Source organism: Pristiophorus japonicus, chromosome 13 (genome assembly GCF_044704955.1).
Source record: "Pristiophorus japonicus isolate sPriJap1 chromosome 13, sPriJap1.hap1, whole genome shotgun sequence".
Classification (NCBI taxonomy): domain Eukaryota; kingdom Metazoa; phylum Chordata; class Chondrichthyes; family Pristiophoridae; genus Pristiophorus; species Pristiophorus japonicus.
The window spans coordinates 53,173,149-53,193,398 of NC_091989.1; the positions used below are offsets into that span (position 1 = coordinate 53,173,149).

At 44.0% G+C, this 20,250-nt stretch overlaps 1 long non-coding RNA gene across 1 annotated transcript in view; it reads left to right on the forward strand.

Annotated features, from left to right (window-relative positions):
• Positions 1-20,250, forward strand: part of LOC139278570 (uncharacterized) — a 320,976-nt gene that overhangs the window by 158,686 nt on the left and 142,040 nt on the right. The window contains exon 3 of the long non-coding RNA XR_011596304.1: positions 8,988-9,031. This is a non-coding gene — a long non-coding RNA (uncharacterized lncRNA). The remainder of the gene's footprint in view (positions 1-8,987; positions 9,032-20,250) is intronic.

The window sequence follows — 20,250 nt, forward strand, 5'->3', positions numbered from 1 at the left end:
TCTATAGATATGTAAAGAGAAAAAGGTTAGTAAAAACAAACGTAGGTCCCCTGCAGTCAGAATCAGGGGAAGTCATAACAGGGAACAAAGAAATGGCGGACCAATTGAACAAGTACTTTGGTTCGGTATTCACTAAGGAGGACACAAATAACCTTCCGGATATAAAAGGGGTCAGAGGGTCTAGTAAGGAGGAGGAACTGAGGGAAATCCTTATTAGTCAGGAAATTGTGTTGGGGAAATTGATGGGATTGAAGGCCGATAAATCCCCAGGGCCTGATGGACTGCACCCCAGAGTACTTAAGGAGGTGGTCTTGGAAATAGCGGATGCATTGACAGTCATTTTCCAACATTCCATTGACTCTGGATCAGTTCCTATTGAGTGGAGGGTAGCCAATGTAACCTCACTTTTAAAAAAGGAGGGAGAGAGAAAACAGGGAATTATAGACCGGTCAGCCTGACATCGGTAGTGGGTAAAATGATAGAATCAATTATTAAAGATGTCATAGCAGCGCATTTGGAAAGAGGTGACATGATAGGTCCAAGTCAGCATGGATTTGTGAAAGGGAAATCATGCCTGACAAATCTTCTGGAATTTTTTGAGGATGTTTCCAGTAGAGTGGACGAGGGAGAACCAGTTGATGTGGTATATTTGGACTTTCAGAAGGCTTTTGACAAGGTCCCACACAAGAGATTAATGTGCAAAGTTAAAGCACATGGGATTGGGGGTAGTGTGCTGACATGGATTGAGAACTGGTTGTCAGACAGGAAGCGAAGAGTAGGAGTAAATGGGTACTTTTCAGAATGGCAGGCAGTGACTAGTGGGGTACCGCAAGGTTCTGTGCTGGGGCCCCAGCTGTTTAGACTGTACATTAATGATTTAGACGAGGGGATTAAATGTAGTATCTCCAAATTTGCGGATGACACTAAGTTGGGTGGCAGTGTGAGCTGCGAGGAGGATGCTATGAGGCTGCAGAGCGACTTGGATAGGTTAGGTGAGTGGGCAAATGCATGGCAGATGAAGTATAATGTGGATAAATGTGAGGTTATCCACTTTGGTGGTAAAAACAGAAAGAGGGACTATTATCTGAATGGTGACAGATTAGGAAAAGGGGAGGTGCAACGAGACCTGGGTGTCATGGTACATCAGTCATTGAAGGTTGGCATGCAGGTACAGCAGGCGGTTAAGAAAGCAAATGGCATGTTGGCCTTCATAGTGAGGGGATTTGAGTACAGGGGCAGGGAGGTGTTGCTACAGTTGTACAGGGCCTTGGTGAGGCCACACCTGGAGTATTGTGTACAGTTTTTGTCTCCTAACTTGAGGAAGGATATTCTTGCTATTGAGGGAGTGCAGCAAAGGTTCACCAGACTGATTCCCGGGATGGCGGGACTGACCTATCAAGAAAGACTGGATCAACTGGGCTTGTATTCACTGAATGAGAGGGGACCTCATAGAAACGTTTAAAATTCTGATGGGTTTAGACAGGTTAGATGCAGGAAGAATGTTCCCAATGTTGGGGAAGTCCAGAACCAGGAGTCACAGTCTAAGGATAAGGGGTAAGCCATTTAGGACCGAGATGAGGAGAAACTTCTTCACCTAGAGAGTGGTGAACCTGTGGAATTGTCTACCACAGAAAGTTGTTGAGGCCAATTCACTAAATATATTCAAAAAGGAGTTAGATGAATTCCTTACTACTAGGGGATCAAGGGATATGGCGAGAAAGCAGGAATGGGGTACTGAAGTTGCATGTTCAGGCATGAACTCATTGAATGGCGGTGCAGGCTAGAAGGCCGAATGGCCTACTCCTGCACCTATTTTCTATGTTTCTATGTTTCTATGTTATTCCGAATATTCCTCGCATTGAGGCACAGAGCCTTCAGGCTTGTCTTTTTAACAAACCTTGCCCCTTTAAAATTTTGCTGTAATGTGGCCCTTTTTGTTTTTGCTTTTTGCTTTGGGTTTCTCTGCCCTGCACTTTTACTTTCCTTCTTTCTATCTTTTGCTTCTGCCCCCATTCTACTTCCCTCTGTCTCCCTGCATAGGTTCCCATCCCCCTGGCATATTTGTTTAAGCCCTCTCCAACAGCACTAGTAAACACTCCCCCTAGAACATTGGTTCCGATCCTGCCCAGGTGCAGACCGTCCGGTCCCACCTCCCCCAGAACCGGTTCTAATGTCCCAGGAGATACAACACCTGCCCTTTTATCTACTCCCGTCCCACTATCCAGCGCCCCAAATACTCCTAGGTGAAACAGCAACTTACTTGTACTTTTTTCAATTTTGTATACTGTATTTGCTGCTCACACTGTTGTCTCCTCTACATTTGGGAGACCAAGCGTAGATTGGGTGACCGTCTTGTCGCGCATCTCCATTCAGTCCGCAAGTGTGATCCTGAGCTTCCGGCCGTCTGTCACTTTACTTCTTCACTCCATTCCCACTCTAACCTTTCCGTCCTCGGTCTCCTACACTGTTCCAATGAAGCTCAACGCAAGCTCGAGGAACAGCACCTTATCTTTCGTTTAGGCACATTACAGCCTTTGGGACTCAACATTGAGTTCAGCAATTTCATAGCATCGCCGCTGCCAATCTTTGGCTCCCTTTCCCTCTCCTGCTCGAGCCTGTTTCTTTTTTTCTTCTTGTCTCTAATGACAGCTGGTCATTATACCACCATTCACACTCTACCTTGACGAATGTTTTTCTAATTCCTGGCATTACCATTTGAATTTGGGCCATCATCCATTTTGTCCTTCTAATCTCTCCTGTCTTCCATCCTATCACATACCTTCCCTTTTTTTCTTTCCTTCCCTCCCCTTTTCAGTGCTTATTAAGAATCCGTTCTTTCTGCACACTCACCAGTTCTGACAAAGGGTCATCAACCCGAAACGTTAACTCTGCTTTCTCTCCACAGATGCTGCCTGACCCGCTGAGATTTCCAGCATTTTCTGATTTTAATCTGGAATACTGTGTATATTTCTGGGAAATGCACCTTAGAAAGGATATATTGGTCTTGGAAGGAGTACAGCATAGATCACCAGAATGTTACCAGGGCTCCAAGGGTTGGATTATGAGGATAGATTACATAAACTAGCTTTATATACCCTGAAATTTAGATGTTAAGGGATGATTTGATTGAGGTTTTTAGGATTGTGAAAGGAACTGATAGAGTAGATAGAGAGAAACTTCTTAAGAACATAAGAAATAGGAGCAGGAGTAGGCCGTATGGCCCCTCGAGCCTGCTCCGCCATTCAATAAGATCATGACTGATCTGATCATGGACTCAGCTCCACTTCCCCGCCCGCTCCCCATAACCCTTTCCTCCCTTATCGCTCAATAATCTGGCTATTTCTGCCTTAAGTATATTCAATGACCCAGCCTCCACAGCTCTCTGGGCAGAGAATTTCATTTTACAACACTCTGAGAGAAGAAATTTCTCCTCATCTCAGTTTTAAATGGGCGGCCCTTTATTCTAAGACTATGTCCCCGAGTTTTAGTTTCCCCTATGATTGGAAATATCCTCTCTGCATCCACCTTGGCGAGCCCCCTCATTATCTTATCAGTTACAATAAGATCACCTCTCATTCTTTTGAATTCCAATGTGTACAGACCAACCCTCCTCAACCTATCTTCATAAGTCAACCCCCTCATCTCCGGAATCAACCGAGTGAACATCCTCTGAGCAGCCTCCAATGCAAGTATATCCTTCCTTGGAGACCAAAACTGTACATAGTGCTCCAGGTGTGGCCTTACCAATATCCTGTGCAGTTGTAGCAGGACTTCTCTGCTTTTATACTCTAGCCCCCTTGCAGTAAAGACCAATATTCCATTTTCCTTCCTGATTTCTTGCTGTACCTACATACTAACTTTTGTGTTTTATGCACAGGGACCTCCAGGTCCCTCTGTACTGCAACACTTTGCAATTTTTCTCCATTTAAATTATAATTTGCTTTTCTATGATTTCTGCCAAAGTGGATAACCTCACATTTTCCCACAATATACTCTATCTGCCAAATTTTTGTCCACTCACTTTGCCTGGTTATCCTTTTGTAGATTATTTCGCACCCATCTTTGTATCGTCAGCAAACTTGGCTATGTTACACTCGGTCCCTTCATCCAAGTCATTAATATAGATTGTAAATAGTTGAGGACCCAGCACCGATCCCTGCTAGTCACTGTTTACGAACCGGAAAATGACCCATTTATCCCGACTCTCTGTTTTCTGTTAGCCAATCCTCTAACCATGCTAATATATTACCCCCAACCCCGTGAGCTTTTATCTTGTGCAGTAACCTTTTATCTGGCACCTTATCGAATGTCTTCTGGAAATCCAAATACACCACATCCACTGGTTCCCTCTTATCCACCTTGCTCGTTAGAACTCCTCAAAGAACTCCAGCAAATTTGTCAAACATGATTTCCCTTTCATAAAACCACGCTGACTCTGTTTGATTGAATCATGCTTTTCCAAATGTCCCACTACTGCTTTCTTAATAATAGACTCCAGCATTTTCCCCAATGACAGATGTTAGGCTAACTGGTCTATAGTTTCCTGCTTTTTGTCTGCCTCCTTTTTTGAATAGAGGCATTACATTTGCGGTTTTCCAACCTTCTGCGACCGCCCCAGAATCCAGGGAATTTTGGTAGATTACAACCAATGCATCCACTATCTCTGCAGCCACTTCGTTTAAGACCCTAGGATGTAAGATATCAGGTCCAGGAGACTTGTCTGCCTTTAGTCCCATTGTTTTACCTAATACTACTTCATTAGTGATAGTGATTGTATTAAGTTCCTCCCTCCTTATAGCCCCTTGATTATCCACTATTGGGATGTTTTTAGTGTCTTCTACCGTGAAGACCAATACAAAACGTCTCTGCCATTTCCTTGTTCTCCATTATTAATTCCCCAGTCTCATCCTCCAGGGGACCAACATTTACTTTAGCCACTTTTCCTTTTTATGTACCTGTAGAAACTCTTACTATCTGTTTTTATATTTCATGCTAGTTTACTTTCATAATATATCTTCCCTCTCTTTATCATTTTTTTAATCGTTCTTTGCTGGCTTTTAAAAATTTCCCAATCCTCTGGCCTCCCACTAGTCTTGGCCACTTTGTATGCCCTTGTTTTCAATTTGATACCATCCCTTATTTCCTTAGTTAGCCACAGATGGTTATCCCTTCAATTACAGTCTTTTCTCATTGGGATAGATTTTTGTTGCGAGTTCTGAAATATCTCTTTAAATGTCTGCCACTGCTCATCAACCGTCCCATACTTTAGTCTATTTTCCCAGTCCTCTTTAGCCAACCTTGCCATCATACCTTTGTAGTCTCCTTTATTTAAACTTAGGACCATGGTTTGAGAACCAACTTTCTCACCCTCCAACTGAATTTGAAATTCAACCATGTTATGGTCACTCATTCCTTGAGGATCCTTTACTGCGAGATCATTTATTAATCCTGTCTCATTACACAGTACTAGATCTAAGATAGCCTGCTCCCTGGTTGGTTCCGCAACGTCCTGTTCAAGGAAACTATCCTGGATATACCCTATGAACTCTTCCTCAACGCTATCCTGGCCAATTTGCTTTGCCCAATCAATATGAAGGTTAAAATCGCCCATGATTATTGCTGTTCCTTTATTACAAGCTTCCATTATTTCTTGATTTGTACTCTGTCCAACAGTGTAGCTACTATTAGGAGGCCTATAGACTACGCCCACCAGCGACTTTTTCCCTTTATTGTTGCTTATCTACACCCAAACTGATTCAACATCCTGATCGTCTGAGCCAATATCGTTTCTCACTAACCCACTGATCCCATCCTTTATTAACAGTGCTACCCCACCTCCTTTTCCTTTCTGTCTGTCCTTCCGAATTGTCAAATACCCCTGAATATTTAGTTCCAGACCTGGTCACCTTGCAACCATGTCTCTGTAATAGCTATCAGATCATACCCATTTGTGTGTATTTGTGCCGTCAACTCATTTATTTTGTTACGAATGCTACGTGCATTTAGACAAAGAGCTTGTACATTTTCTTTTTTTACCATTTTTCTTGCTTGTTTCCTCTGTCCTTCAAATTCACTTTCTACATTTTTGCTTTCCAATTCCAGCTTTACTCCTCTCCCTACTTACTCTATTCTCATCCCATCCCCCTGCCAAGCTAGTTTAGACTCTCGTCAACAGCACTAGCAACCTCCCCGCCCCCCACCCCCCCGCGGGGATATTGGTCCCGGCTCTGTTGAGGTGCAACCCGTCCGGCTTGTACAGGTCCCACCTCCCCCAGAAGCGATCCCAATGCCTCAGGAATCTAAAGCCCTCCCTCCTGCACCATCTCTCCAGCCACGCATTCATCTGCTTTATCCTGCTATTTCTGTACTCACTAGCTCATGGCACCGGGAGTAATCCGGAGATTACTACCTTTGAGGTCCTGCTTTTTAATCTCTCTCCTAGCTCCCTAAACTCTGCCTGCAGGACCTCATACCTCTTTCTACATATGTCATTGGTCCCAATATAGACCACGACCTCTGGCTGTTCATCCTCTCCCCCCAGAATGCCTGCAGCTGCTCAGTGACATCCTGGCACCAGGGAGGCAACATACCATCCTGGAGTCACGTCTGCGGCCGCAGAAACGCCTGCCTGCTCCCCTGACTATTGAATCCCCTACCACTATAGCTCTTCCATTCTTTTTCCTCCCCCCCCCCCCCCGTGCAGCTGAGCCACCCGTGGTGCCGTGGTCTTGGGCTCTGGCTCAACACCCCAGAGGCACCGTTGCCCCCACCTGTACCCAGAAGAGAACACCAGTTAGAGAGCGAGATGGACTCAGGGGACACCTGCACTACCTGCCTAGTCCTCCTCTTCTGTCTGGTGGTCACCCACTCCCTCTCTGCCTGCACAACTCGTAAGCTGCGGGATGACCACCTCTAGAAATCTGCTATCCACGTAGCTCTCAGTCTCGCGGATGCACCACTGTGACTCCAGCCGCTGCTCAAGCTCCAAAACGCGGAGCTCGAGTTGGTGCAGTTGGAGACACCTCCTGCATACATGGTCGTCTAAGCTGCGCGAAGCATCCAGGACTTCCCACATGCCACAGGATGTGCAATCCACAGGACTGAGCTGCTCTGCCATCCCTCTTCCGCTGGTGGGAGTCTATAATAAGGGAATTGAACCTTAAAATCAGAGCCAGGCCATTCAGGAGAGAAGTTGCGAAACACTTCTTCACACATAGGTTGGTAGAGGTGTGAAACTCTCTCCCACAAAAAGCAGTTAATTAATGTTAAATCAGACATCGATAGATTTTTGCTAACCAACGGTATTACAGGATATGGAGTCAAGGCAGGTGGATGGATTAGAATACAGATCAGTCATGATCTCATTGAAAGCAAGAAAAGAGAGACTTACATTTATGTAGCGCCTTTCATGACCACCGGACGTCTCAAAGCTCTTTACAGCCAATGAAGTACTTTTTGAAGTGTAGTCACTGTTGTAATGTGGTAAACGCGACAGCCAATTTGCGCACAAGCAAGCTCCCACAAACAGCAATGTGATAATGACCAGATCTGTTTTTGTTATGTTGATTGAGGGATAAATATTGGCCAGAACACTGGGGATAACTCCCCTGCTCTTCTTCGAAATAGTGCCATCGGATCTTTTACATTCACGTGAGAGAGCAGACGGGACCTCAATTTATCGTCACGTGCCACTCATGCACCTGTATGCAGTTCCTTCCCTTTTATCAATTGAACTATCCATTGTATCATGTGATTATCAGGATGGTAGAAGGCAAACTAAATGGACCTTAGGTTTTTTTCATCCAGAAATTCTTATGTGCCTGAAATGGTTACTACCCCCTTAACATACAAATGGTATGTGCATAACTGAAAAACATTATGTAATTGAATGACCCCTGTAACACTACAATGTCTCTGAAATACTCCTCCTTCATGGATGCTTACAAGCACCTTGAAATATAGAAACATAGAAATTTACAGCGCAGAAGGAGTCCATTCTGGCCCATCGTGTCCGCGCCAGCTGACAAAGAGCTGCATGGCCCTTGGTCAGCTGCCCTAAAGGTTACATATAAACCTATGAACAATGACGGAAAGGCAAAGAGCACCCAGCCCAACCAATCTGCCTCACCACAACTGCGACACCCCTTATACTAAAACATTCTACACTCCACCCCAACCGGAGCCATGTGATCTCCTGGGAGAGGCAAAAACCAGATAAAAACCCAGGCCAATTTAAGGAGAAAAAATCTGGGAAAATTCCTCTCCGACCCATCCACCCATGAATCAGGCATTTATCCCATTTTGGAATCCAATGCCTTGACATTATGAAGGACAACATTCATGAGTGATGCTTCAACAGCACTCATCACCTGCATGCCTGAGATCTTCTTCTGTCTCTTCCTCTTACCAGTGTTTATTACACTAGATTGGAAGTTTTCAAAATATTGCTCTATCACCCGCCCTGTCACCACCATTAATTACAGTGTTAGAGTTGTTCAGACACCTCTTTTATCGTAAGGGGTCTGCTGCCATTAATATAGTCACAACATAGTTTATCCACTTAAGTGTTGCACTTGGATCCATCTCAAGAATAATTTGAAATAAGGTGGATTCATTGCAGAAAGAATTACATTTTACAAATATGTACTCCTGGCACTGGATAAAAAAGCTTTTCAAAATGATAAATGAATTGTTCTATGTCTTTCATTAGGAATTGGAGATGTAATTTACACATCATGTAGTGTTTACACATATTGCAATATTTATTTGATTAAGTCTCTTCATGCCGATAATAGTGCAGTTAACTACCAACCTCTGTGGTTTGGCAGTCTCAGTTGCGTTTCCTCACTGTTTATCTTGGGTAGTGTTGGAATTGCTTTGCAACTTAGAACTATTTAAGTATAGCATGTTGCAACAATGCACTCTTGTTAGAGTGACATATTTGCTGAGCCAAGTGAAAAGCATTGATGAGATTCCTTTCCTTCCAGGTGAACTCGAAGTACAGAAAATGACAATGCAGTGTAATGTACAAGTAAGTATTTAGACAGTTAGAATAACTACTCTCTAATGTGAGTCCGGGGACAGGGTAAAACTACACAAGTAATCTAATCATGCCAAAAGATCAGACATACCTGCCAATAATAGCCAATGACTGACAGATTTTTCAAAAATTACTTTAAAACTATGTAATTCAAATATAACAAACTATGGAATCTTTGTAAATTCTTAACTATTGTTGGTTTTCAGTTGCATTTTGTTTTGCGAATTGGCAGCATTTTTTAGGGTTATGTTAGCTTTGTTGAAGCTGTTCATCAGAGTTTTATTGATGTAAATAACCGTCATAAGGTAACAAACTCATAAAAGTGTTAGAAATCCTGAAAAAGCCACTAAACTTACTGAGAAACTCAACCATTTTTGTTACAAAAGGCTGCAAGATGTTTTCCCAGTACAGGCTGACCAATCTCTCTGGTCCTAGATTTGCTTTCTGCTGTATTCACTAGGTTCCATTGGGTACTGGAAGCTTCCTAGAATGAAAAGGTTCTCAGAATGTACCAATAGACAGGAAGGGTGAGGATTACAAACAGGAACCAGGGGTGTAATGTAGCCAAGTTTGCTGATGATACAAAGATGTGGGAAAACAAATTGTGAGGAGGACACCAAAACATCTGCAAAGGGATAGACAGGCTAAGTGAGTGGGCAAAAAATTTGGCAGATGGAGTATAACGTGGGAAAATGTGAGGTTATCCACTTTGGCAGAAATCATAGAAAAGCAAATTATAATTTAAATGGAGAAAAATTGCAAAGTGCTGCAGTACAGAGAGACCTGGGGGTCCTTGTGCATGAACACAAAAAGTTAGTATGCAGGTACAGCAAGTAATCAGGAAGGCAAATGGAATGTTGGCTTTATTGCAAGGGGGTTAAAGTATAAAAACAGAGAAGTCCTGCTACAACTGTATAGTGTAGTGGTGAGGCCACACCTGGAGTACTGCATACAGTTTTGGTCTCCGTATTTAAGGAAGGATATACTTGCTGTTCAGAGAATGTTCACTAGATTGATTCCAGAGATGAGGGGGTTGACTTATGAGGATAGGTTGAGTAGATTGGGCCTATACACCTTGGTGTTTAGAAGAATGAGTATTGAAACGTATATTATAATGAGGGGACTCGACAAGGTGGATGCAGAGAGGATATTTCCACTCATAGGGGAAATTAAAACTAGGGAACATAGTCTTAGAATAAGGGGCCACCCATTTAAAATTGAGACGAGGATAAATTTCTTCTCTCAGAAGGTTGTAAATCTGTGGAATTCTCTGCCCCAGAGAGCTGTGGAGGCTGGGTCATTGAATATATTTAAGGTGGAGATAGACAAATTTTTGAGCGATAAGGGAGTAAAAGGTTATGGGAAGCGGGCAGGGAAGTAGAGCTGAGTCCATGAGCAGATCAGCCATGATCTTATTGAATGGTGGAGCAGGCTCGAGGGGCCGTATGGCCTACTCCTGCTCCTATTTCTTATGTTCTTATGAATCCATGGCAAATTCTGTGAAACAGACAGACTTTTTGTGAGTCATTTTTTAACATGTGGTGCTTTAAAAATATATCCCAATATTATAATTGGGTAGGCAATTTCCCCCCCTCCCCCAACATACAACCTTCTGATTGGAAATTGAACCGAAGAAAAATTGCTTGCTCACATCATTTGTTTTGCATTGCTTGTACACCTTCGATCAAGGTGGAACTGAGGTATTTGCGAGCTTTGGCGAGCTTGGAAAGTTTGGCTACTGATATCTGTTGCTGTAGAGCATTTTGTCTCATTTTTTTTATTAGCTGCTACGAAGACTTGCGCTTGATTTTAATTGGCCGTTACTCGGTAAGTCCATCTGAAGATTTTCAGAGCTCCACCCCTCCCATCCCTTCCCCACTGCATTCAGAACATATGATATATGGCTTTCCCCCATGATATTTCACTGCATGCCATTAGTATGGAGGAGGAAGAGTGGTGCAGGGTGCAGGGAAAGAGAGTCAGGCAGCATGCCAGAAGACAGTGGCCAGCCAGATATTATCACCCCACCACCCCTTTGCCAAGAATGTACAGGCATAACAGGTCCTATGAGGACCTCTGTATCAGAAGAGTTAACTTGCAACATTTCAAACAAAGAGTTCCAACATTTATCCCTCAACCTAATTATCTGGTCATTGTCTGCTGGCTGTTTGAGGAATCTTGCTGTGCATAGATTTCCTACATTGCAATAGTGACTACACTTTGCATTTAAAAAGCGCTTTTCACGAGCACCGGACATCTCAAAGTGCTTTACAGCCAATGAAGTACTTTTGGAGTGTAGTCACTGTTGTAATTTTGGAAATGCGGCAGCCAATTTGCGCACCGCAAGCTCCACAAACAGCAATGTGATAATGACCAGATAATCTTGTTTTTTTTGAGGGACAAATATTCATCAGGGCACCATGGATAACTCCCCTGCACCATGGATAACTCCCCTGCTCTTCTTCGAAATAATGCTCTTTTACATCCATCTGAGAGAGCAGCTGGGGCCTCGGTTTAAAGTCTCATCCGTAAAACGGCACCTCCAACAGTGCAGCACTCCCCTGGAGTGTCAACCTAGATTTTATGTGCTCAATTACCTGGAGTGGGACTTGACCCACAACTTTCTGACTCAGAGGTGAGTGTGCTACCCACTGAGCTGCAGCTGACACTGCATGAAGATCGCAAGCCACACTCACCTACCAGACCCTTCAGCAAAAAACAAAGAAGTTCAGTGACATCCTCAGGTGTGGAACAATGTTTGTGCACATTAATAAAATTGCTTCATATAAGGTGTGGCCCAATAAAACTGTCCATTAGTTGCACCTCAGGGAGATCACCTGTCAACTAGCAAAAGGCATTGATTCCTTTGTGCAACACAACTTAGTTCTTTACAATTAATATGACACATCAGAGGGGGGTGGGGGGAAGAAATAATTTAAGGCTTCTGGCAAATGAATCACAAAAAGTTTGTGGTTGCAAAATCACTATATGCAAAATCATGGGAATAATCAGAACCAGAAAGGGAGAAGTTAGTATGCAGGATTTCTATTCCACCTTCTATGATACTTGCTAACATACTTATTTATGTGCTCTGCTTACAGGCCAATATTATAATTGAATGACAGATTTTCCAAATGGTGAGAAACAACTCGCTGCAAAAAAAATCTTCATGTCGCCTCTAATTCTTTTACCAGTTACCTTAAATCTGTCTCCCTTGGTTATCAACACTTCTGCCACATGGAGAAGTTTCTCCTTATTCTATCAAAACCCTTCATGATTTTGAACACCTATATCAAATCTCCCAATAGCCTTCTCTGCTCCAAGGAGAACAAGCCCAGTTTATCTAGTCTCTCCACGTAATTGAAGTATTTTATCCATGATTCCATTCTAGTAAATCTCCTCTGCCTCCTTTCGAAGTCCTTGACATCCTTCCTAAAATGTGAGGCCTTGAATTGAATACAAAATTCCAGTTGAGGTCTAATCATTGTTTTATAAATGTTAGTGTAACTTCCTTGCCTTTGTACTCTATGACCTGGGGGGGTCGGAGGCGAATTTTAACCCCAAGAACAGGTGGGTTGGGGACTGAGCATTTTTGAATTTTCAATCAGGAGCACAACCCGGCTCCAACGTGCCCACTTCTGGGTTTAACGGATGTGTGTTTGGATCCCAGTCAAATACGATACCAAGGTTACGAGTGTTCAGGTTCAGCCTCAGACACCTGCCGGGGAGAGGGATGGAGTCCGTGGCAAGGGAATGTAGTTTGTGGTGGAGACCGAACACAATAGCTTCAGTCTTCCTAATATCAAGTTGAAGGAAATTTCTGCTCATCCAGTATAGGATGTCAGACAAGCAGTGTGACACAACAGAGACAAGGAGGGGGAGGGGATCGAGAGAGATGGTTCTGAGGAAGAGCTGGGTGTTGTCAACGTATGTGCGGAATCTGTGTTTTCAGATGATGTCGCTGAAGGGTAGCATGTAGATGAGAAATAGGAAGGGGGCCAAGGATAGATCCTTGGGGGACACCACAGGTAACGGTACATGAGCGGGAGGAGAAGCCATTGCAGGTGATTCGCTGGCTACGACTCGATAGATAAAATGGTATCAGGTGAGGGCAGTTCCATCCAATTGGATGACACAGGAAAGGCATTGGAAGAGAATGGTGTGGTCAACCGTGTCAAAGGCTGCAGACAAGTCAAGCAGGATGAGAAGGGATAGCTTACCACGATCATAGTTATATAGGATGTCATTTGTGACTTTGATAAGGGCCGTTTCGCTACTGTGGCAGAGGAAACCTGATTGGAGATATTCAAACATAGAATTGTGGGAAAGACAAGTGTCACGGATTTAGGACATGACAACACGTTCAAGGAGTTTGAAGAGGAAAGGGAGGTTGGAGATGGGGCGGTAGACAGAGGGGTTAACAGTGGGTTGTTTGAGGAGAAGGGTGATGATGGCAGATTTGAAGGGGTAGGGGCCGTGCCTGAGGAGAGGGAACTGTTCACAATACCAGCTAAGATGGGGGCCAGGAAGGGAAGTTGGGTGGTCAGCAGTTTGGTAGGAATAAAGTCAAGGAGCAGAAGGTGGGTCTCATGGACAAGACAAATTCAAAGAGGGCAGGATGGGAATAGGAGAAAACTAAAAGATGTGAGTTCTGGGCTAGGCAAGGGGAAACCTTAGGAGAAGTTTGACCTAATGGGCTTGGGGAAGGGCGGAAAGTAGCAGAGACAGCTGAACAGATGGTCTCAAACTTTGTAACAAAGAAGTCCATGAGCTCGTCACACTTGTTGGAGATGAAGATGGAGGGGACAGGGGAGAGTGGTTTAAGAAGACGGTTCATAGTAAAGAGAAGTCGGGGTTTATCTTTGCATTCCTGGATGATCCTGGAATGGTAAGTGGTTTTGACAGAGGAGAACAGGACCGGGACTTAAAGGGTGGTAAATTATGAGGACTGTTTGCATAAGCTTGGATTGTATTCTCTAGAGTATCGAAGATTGATGGATGATCTAATTCAGGTATTTAAAATGATGAAAGAATTTGATACAGAGAAACTATTTCTCCTGGTGAGGGTAACAGGAACAAGAGGACATAATCTTAAAATTGGAGCTAGGCCATTCAAGAGCAAAATCAGGAGGTACTTTTCCACACAAAGGGTAATAGAAATTTGGAACTCTCTCCCCCAAAAGGCTGTGGATGCTGGGTTAATTGAAGCTTTCAAAACTGAGATAAATAGATTAATGTTAGTCAAAAGTACCAAGCGATATGGAAGAACAGCAAAAAGATGGTGTTGCGGTGCAGATCAGCCGCGATCTAATTGAATGGCAGAACAGGCCTGAGGGGCTGAATGGCCTACTCCTCTTCCTAATGTTGATTGCTTTTTGTACCTTTCCACTAGGTTTTAGTAATTTGCAGGCAGAAATTGCCTCCCACATTCCCACATTACCCTACATTATAACAGACCACAATGCAGAGGTACTTCATTGGCTGTAAAGTGCTTTGAGATGTGATGCTGTCATGAAAAGCATTGTGAGAATGCAAGTTTATTCTCTCTTTCTTATGTAACCTTGTCACGCTGATTGCATAAGTTTCTGTACTTTGAGATCGCCACTGCCATCTTTTTATAAGCTTTTTTTTGGCCTCAGGCAAGTGAAGAACACCAAAAACAATTTGCATTCATATAGCGCCTTTAACGTTATAAGACATCCTAAGGTGCTGCACTGTAGATTTATCATATAAAATTTGCCAATTAGCCACATAAGGAGATATTAGGACAGATGACCAAAACCTTAGTCAAAGAGATAAGATTTCATCGAATCATAGAATGGCACAGCACAGAAGGAGACCATTCGGCCTGTGCCAGCTCTTTCGAAGAGCTATCCAGTTAAAACTACTCCCTTGTTCTTTCCCCATATCTCTGCAATCCTTTTTCCTTCAAATATTTATCCAGTTCCCTTTTGAAGGTACTTCTGAATCTATATTCACCATCCTATCAGGCAGTACATTCAAAATCCTAACCACTCATTGCATAAAAATGTTTTTCCTCATCTCACCTCTGGTTCTTCTGCCAATCACCTTAAATCTGTGCCCGCTGGTTAGCGACCCTTCAGCCATTGGAAACAGTTTCTCTTTATTTGGTGTATCTAAACCCTTCATGATTTTAAACACCTCTATCAAATCATCTCTTAGTCTTCTCTGCTCTAAAAAGCACTACCCCAGCTTCTTCAGTCTATCCACAAAATTGGAATTCCTCATCCCTGGAACCATTCTAATAAATCTCTTCTGTACCCTCTCTGTTCTTGCCCCCACTTTAACATTGTACCATTTTTGTTGTATTTTCTCTCCTCATTCTTCCTAGCAAAATGTATCACCTCACAGTTTTCTGTGTTGAATTTCATCTGCCATGCGTCCACCCATTCCAACAGTCTGTCTACGTCCTCTTGAAGCATATCACTAACTTCCTCACTGTTTACTACACTTTCAAGGTTTGTGTCATCTGCAAATTATGAACTTGTGCCCTATACCTCAAGTCCCAGTCATTAATGTACACCAAAAACAGCAGTGGTATACCAAAAACAGCAGTGGTCCTAGTATTGAACCCTGGGAAACACCACAGTATATTTCCTTGCAGTACGGAAAGCAACCATTCACCATAACTCTCTGTTTTCTAACCTTTACCCAGTTTTACTACTGCCCCTTTTATCCCATGGGGTTCAATTTTGCTAACAAGCCTAATATGTGGCACTTTATTAAATGTCATTGAAAGTCCATATACCCAACATCAACTGCACTGCCCTCATTGACCCTCTCTGTTACCTCATCAAGAAAACAAAACCAAGTTAGTCAAACATAATTTGCCCTTAAGAAATCTGTGCTGGCTCTCCTTTATTAGCCCATGCTTATACAATTGGCTGTTAATTTTCTCCCAGATTATGAGGGGAGAAATTTGGCTGCTTAGCACCGCCCGTTAGCGCCTGGGGGCCACTAATGGGGCTCTAAGGGGTTAGCGGCTGGGCACGGCAAATACAACGGCGCCCACTAACTCTTACTGCCTGGGCCTCTAGCGCCTTGCAGATCCAGACGTCATAAAGTGTGCAGCCCTGGATGTGAAATTGCCTCCCGACCCATGTTGTATTGCCGGGCGTGAACAACAGCAGGAAGAGGAGGCATTGTTAACTCGGTTTGTCACATGGGGAGCACTAATTAAAGGGCTTGGTTTTCAGGTAGGCCAACCTTGATTATTTGCACCAGTCTGGTGCCTGTTCAAAGTTTTTGATGTTTCATTGCTGCAAGATGTCCAAGCCTTCCACTTTGTGAGAATGTTTGGGGCTGTAATGGCAATCGTGCAGGTCACCTTGCAACGGAGAACTGTCGACAAGTAGGCTGTGCACCATCATTAGCCCTTTTAAGCGAGAGAAGCAGCCTCTGATGGCGTTAGCAATGCGCTGCAAATTGTTCAGCAATCTGCTGCTATCGCCCCGCTCTCAGACTTTAGCACCCTAATAGAAGTGGTTAACGCTTGATTTAGCGCTCCACTCCCCTCTTGGAGTGCTAAAACTGAGTTTCCAAGCAGGAGAGAATCATTAGCGCCTGGCGCTACTTTTCTACTTTTCAACTGGGTGGCTTATGGAATTTCTAGCTCATTGTTTCTAAAAACTACCCCACCACTGACAAAAAACTGACTGGCTTATAATAGCCTGGATTATACTGCTCCCCTTTAATTACTGCCTTTCTACTACATCCCCTTTATCTATTCTTATCTCATTCAGTATCCTGACAACCTCCTAGTTTACTGTAGTTCTGTCAAAATCATCTTCCTTGATAAACACTAATGCAAAGTGTTCTTTTGATACCTCAACCATCCCAGGTGCCTCCACCAATAGAGCTCCATTTTGATCCTTAATCATCCCCACCACTCATCTGACAGCCCTTTTATGTTAATATGCCTATAAAAGACATTTGGATTCCAAGCTGACAAGTTATTCTCAGTGTTTTTGCCCCTCTTATTTCCTCTTTCATTTCACCACTGTACTTTTTATAATAAGCCTGTATTATCAAGCTGACATCTGTCAAATGCCATCTTTTTCTGCTTCATCCTACTCACTAACTGCTTCGTCATCCAGGGAGCTCTGGCTTTGGTTGCCCTACCTTTCCCCCGAGTGGGAATGTAACTAGATGGAACCTAATCTATCTTCTCTTTATCATCATCATCATCATCATCATCGGCAATCCCTTGGAATCGAGGAAGACTTGCTTCCACTCTTAAAATGAGTCCTTAGGTGGCTGAACAATCCAATACGAGAGCCACATTCCTTGTCACAGGTGGGAAAGATAGTTGTTGTGGGAAAGGATGGGTGGGGGTGGTTTGCCGCACACTCTTTCTGCTGCCTTCGCTTGATTTCTGCATGCTCTCGCCGATGAGACTCGAGGTACTCAGCGCCCTCCCATATGCACTTCCTCCACTTAGGTCGGTCTTTGGCCAGGACAATGTGGACCATTTCCCATAACTCGGGAGCCTCTTATCAACAAGAGGAAAAGAGTGTTCGAAGACCAGGCCCTCAAATCTACCAACAAGCTCATGGTCTACAGGGCTGTAGTAATACCCGCCCTCCTGTATGGCTCAGAGACATGGACCATATACAGTAGACTCCTCAAGTCACTGGAGAAATACCTCCAACGATGTCTCCGCAAAATCCTGCAAATCTCCTGGGAGGACAGACGCACCAACGTTAGCGTTGACCAGGCCAACATCCCCAGCATTGAAGCACTGACAACGCTTGATCAGCTTTGCTGGGCAGGCCACATTGTTCGCATGCCAGACACGAGACTCCCAAAGCAAGCACTCTACTCGGAACTCCTTCATGGCAAACGAGCCAGAGGTGGGCAGAGGAAATGTTACAAGGACACCCTCAAAGTCTCCTTGATAAAGTGCAACATCCCCACTGACACCTGGGAGTTCCTGGCCAAAGACCGCCTTAAGTGGAGGAAGTGCATCCGGGAGGGCGCTGAGCACCTAGAGTCTTATTGCCGAGAGCATGCACAAATCCTCTTTATAGGCTGCCCATTACTGCATTACATTTCTGACTGCCAGTCTTTGATTCCGATTTATCTGGGCCAGATCCCTCCTCAATTCACTGAAATTAGCCCTCCTTTAGTTAAGAATTTTTATTCTAGATTGCTCCTTGTCCTTCTCCATAACTAATCTAAACCTTTTGGTACTATGATCACTATTCCCGAGATGCTCCTCCACTGTGACATTCTCCAATTGACCCATTTCATTCCCCAGGACTAAATCAACAATGCCTCCTTCCTCGTCGGACGGGAAGCATACTGATAAAGGAAATTCTCCTGAAAACACCAGAAATTCTTCTTTTTCTCTGCCCATAACACAATCACTGCCCCATTCAATATTGGGGTAGTTAAAATCTCCCATTATCTCGAATCTATAGTTCATGCACAACTCAGCAATTTCCTTGAAAATCTGCCCCTCTATCTCCTTCCCACTATTTGGTGGCCTATAAAATGCACCAAGTAGTGTAATAGATCGTCTTATTTCTTGATTCCAACCAAATAGATTTGGGTCTAGAAAGCTGAGTAGGCTGGAAACCTACGGGTGTGCCAAAGTTAACGGCCACCCGAAAATAATAGCACAGGCAGCACCGGTAAATTAGTGCACTGCAAAACCTGGATTGAAACTGGTTTTCATGTGGTAGTCTCAGCAGGAGGCCCAATGTAGCGTGGTGTAGCATCCCTGGAGCAAAAGCAGAGTTGTCTTAAAGCTAGCCTGTCATTTTAGAAAGCAGTGTTGGTCCCTTAAAGAGGAAATGCCTTCTTAACTGAAATTTTTTTTTTAAATGGGCAGTCTTTCACCCTCAGAGCACAACTGCCTTCTGAAAAAAAAACATTAAAAATAATCTGAAATAGCAGTCTTCAGCTCTTAATGCTGAACTGCCTTCTACACATAAAAAAATGGTAAAAGTGCTTCAGCGCTAACACAAATGGCTCAACAAGCCAGGGAAAGGGCACCCAGGGTCCCATACGCAGCACTCCAGCTTTGTGCAAGGGGTCAACACTGCAAGAAAGGTCCTCTAATCACAGGGGGCCAAGAGGCCCCCCAGAAAGAACGATGTGGGACCAGATCACCGAGGCCGTCACTGGCAGTAGTGTCGCCTCACGATCTGGCTCCGGTGCCCAAAGAAGTTTCATGACCTCAGAGCAGTGGTCAAGATCAGTGATTGCATCTTCAAAAGCCATCTCCTATCAACTGAACCACTAGCCTCACACACTGCTCATTGCATGACCCCCTTCATCCAATCACTCACCTAAATACAATCTGTACCAATCACGTGGTACACGCCCCATTCCTAGCTTTACCTCACCCCCTTGGAGAAGTCATTGCTAGCCATTCTTGGCAGGGGCAGGGCTGAAAGGATACAATATGCTCTTAGCCTCACACGTTATCCTCCATCTCACATCCCACAATATCTTCTGATTTACAAGATGCTTACATGGTGTAAACATGCAGCTCTTGCTTTCCCATTCTCTCCTTACCACAACTCTACCCTTGAGTCTTCCCCATGTCACACACCCAAGAAATTCATCCTGCCCAGCCAGTGGTTGACCAAGAAGAGGGAGAGGAGAATGAAGAAGAAGAAGAAGAAACACGGTCGCTCGATTTGACGCTCTCAGCTACCAGTTCCTCAAGGTCGTCCTGCAAGGCCATCTGCAGTCTCTCCCACTGACAGTCAGCAGCCTTCCACCAGCCATGTTGCAGCCACTAGGGTAGCACTGCATGACATAGGTACATTAGGCAAAGGCGCACTAAGATAGTCACTAAGGGAATGCACAAGGGTGATTTCTTGATGTCATATCGGATGGATGTATAAAAGTTAAATTGGAAAATTTGCTTTGTAGTGGCTTTTTTTCAAGCTGGCCAAGAGGACACTGTGATGGACAGTAACAGAGGGAAGGTAAGGTGTGGGACAAATGTTGAAAGGGAAATTGAGGTAGTGGTCACTAGTACTGCAGGTGGATGATTCCATCCTGGATATTCCATCCAGAAAGGGACTTTCTGACTTGCATCCTTCCTTCTGCTTCCTCGTCTTCTGCGCCTTCCTCTTCCCTTTGTGAGCGGATGCTGGAAATCGGAAATAAAAGCAGAAAATGCTCGAAATGCTCAGCAGGTCAGGCCTCATCTCAACCTGAGACTTTAACTC